The 2642-nt window shown below is 46.0% G+C and overlaps 1 non-coding gene across 1 annotated transcript; it reads right to left on the bottom strand.

The window, feature by feature from the left end:
* Positions 1 to 1502: 1502 nt before the first annotated feature.
* On the bottom strand, positions 1503 to 1575 carry trnad-guc (transfer RNA aspartic acid (anticodon GUC)). The gene has a single exon. It is a non-coding gene; the product is annotated as a tRNA-Asp (tRNA).
* Positions 1576 to 2642: the final 1067 nt, after the last annotated feature.

Here is a 2642-nt window from a genome sequence, read left to right as displayed (position 1 = left end):
CCCCGACCCCGCCCCCCAACACGCTGGATGTCCCAAAGTGCGAACAGCTCAGATTTTTAAAATGATTTTCTTCTGTATTGACCGTGGTATAGTTGTAGATTCATTGCAATTATCATTGCCAATCACACACAATTATGGAAAGATTTTGTTGACCATCTCACTAATTGTTTGATATAGATTCTTTTGATCAATGCTGCCTCAGTTCACATCATATTCGTGCATATCTCTGCCAGCCACTGGAAAATGAAGCCAGATTCCAAACCGGTTCTAAAATCTTGAAGTCGTTGTTTACATATTCTGTGTCTCCGATGATAATTTTAAGGAGCTCAATTAAAACTCCACGGTGTTGCGACGGATTCGAAAAATAACACACATTTCTAAAAGATCGAACAACATGAGGCCTGCAGCGGAAAAGGTAGCCAATTTACCCTCTCGCGTCAGGGCAGCCGATTCACCATTTCGTCATCTTTTTCTATCCCACAATTGAGCACAGGTAAATAATGGAGACGCTGACAGGTGGGTCACTTTTCAGCATGACTTGACATCCCAAATACAGTTGGTAGTTCGACAAACATTTGAATTATTGTAAAACAGACGTGATAAAAATAAGATGACCTAAGTTCTCTTTCAAAGCCCGATGTCATGTGATCAGTTGTTCCGGGAATGAACATAACATCCGATCAGCGGGAATCGAAATCGGGCCACGGCGGTGAAAGCGCCGAATCCTAACCACGAGACCACCAGGGAGCACACGTGCCAGCCTCGGAATGATCAGGCAGCAGTGTCACTTTCTATTCGGGGAACACTTCAGCAGTGTCGGTCATTCAGCCTCCCATCTTCGGGTCATCGTTCTCCAAGGCGACCTTCATGACGCATAACAACGCAGAATTTCCGAGCAGAAACTGACAGGAAAGTTCCACATACACGAGGAAGGCCTCAACCGGGATGTTGGCTTCAGGTCGCACGACTCCAAACCCTCGCCAGGCTGCCCGCATTTACAATATCTTAATAACTGCACTCGCATTAGTCAATTCACACATTATTATCTTGTCATTATCCCTCTCCTCACTCGCATTGTCTGAAACTTTCAACACTGGATAAACTGTAAAAACTCACATTCTAACCATTGTTCACAATCCAAATGGTAATTGTTTTCCGAATGTTTCTTGGCCTGACGATGCCGTGATGTGAACATCCCTCCGTTCACCTGGTGGAGGGGCAGCAATCCGACATCTCGTGATTCCAAATCAACCCTGTTGGATTTTAAGCTGTTTTTGTGAGACTTCTTACAGTAACCCCGCCAATCCAACGCCGGCATGCCCACATCAGAGGTGAGTAAAAAGTTGTTGAATTGAAAGAAGGTTGATCTGCAGCGACGAGAAATGTCCAAGGCATGGAAAGAATCGCATTTTGGAAAGCATTTTGACTTGAGAGTCATTTTGTTGACATTAAAATGCTGGCGATCTCAAACGTACAACGTGAGGTACCGAAATTGAGATAAACTCCCCGTCGGGGAATTGAACCCCGGTCTCCCGCGTGACAGGCGGAGATACTAACCACTATACTAACGAGGGAACAATGCTGCGCGCCGGCGGGCGCATTGAGCTCAGGTACGCATTGTACATTTGTTGCCGAAGGACGACAGAACTGTGCCGAGATGTGTTATTTTAGCCGATTGCGGAGTGCCATTGAATGGAGCGAACTGCAGGTTTACCCAGTTGACTTCGTCTTGTGGATTAGCAGTAAAGAGATTCAGAGGGATGCATGAAAACTTCAAGAAGGTTGAGATCGAAAGTTGCGCGTGAATGTTCTTTTACCTTTTCGATCAAAGATGGCATGTCTCCAAATCTGAACATGCGGGACAAATTCAGCTGCTCTCTCTCAACAGATCACGTCAGAGCTGCTGATATGTTCCAGTATTTTTGTTTGTTCTTTCTGATTCCAGCATCTGCAGTATTTTGCTTTTATCTCATGGCGAGAAATTCGTTTTTGTCCCCCTTCGGCCCCCCCACCCTCCTTCCCCACGCCCACTGGCCGCTCCCCCACCCCGCCCCCCCGCCCCGCCTCGCCCCGCACCTCCCCCAACCCGCTGGAAGTCCCAAAGTGCGAACAGCTCAGATTTTTAAAATGATTTTCTTCTGTAGTGACCGTGGTTTAGTTGCAGATTCAATGCAATTATCATTGACAATCACACACAATTATGTAAAGATTTTGTTGATCAACTTATTAATTGTTTGATACCTTGGAGGTTCAGCTTCATTGTTCCCAGGAGCAGGCTGAGGGTAAGAGAGTGGGTTTGCTGACTGTAATTAATTACTTATTTTTTCAGTTAATTTTGGGTTTAAAATCGGAGGTTTTTTTCAAAACCGGAAGTCAGGCCAGGAGTGGCCAGGGGAAGTTTTTGGAGGGTTTAAAAGTGCACCAAAGTATACAGCGGGCAGCGTAGTAGCGGGCAGCAGAGTGAGTGGGAAGTTGAGTGAGCTGTCAGGGCTTTGGCTCACAGGGCTTGGACGAGCAGGGGTGAGTTTTTGTTTCCTTACACTCTTATTAACTTTTCACTGTCTTACTTGACATAAAGTGTCCAGTATGAGTGTGAAACCAATGTGTTGTTCCCAGTGTAGGATGTGGGAGGTCCTGGAGGC

The sequence above is a fragment of the Mustelus asterias genome, unplaced genomic scaffold (assembly GCF_964213995.1).
Source record: "Mustelus asterias unplaced genomic scaffold, sMusAst1.hap1.1 HAP1_SCAFFOLD_76, whole genome shotgun sequence".
Lineage (NCBI taxonomy): Eukaryota > Metazoa > Chordata > Chondrichthyes > Carcharhiniformes > Triakidae > Mustelus > Mustelus asterias.
This window is presented reverse-complemented; position numbering and strand designations above follow the sequence as displayed.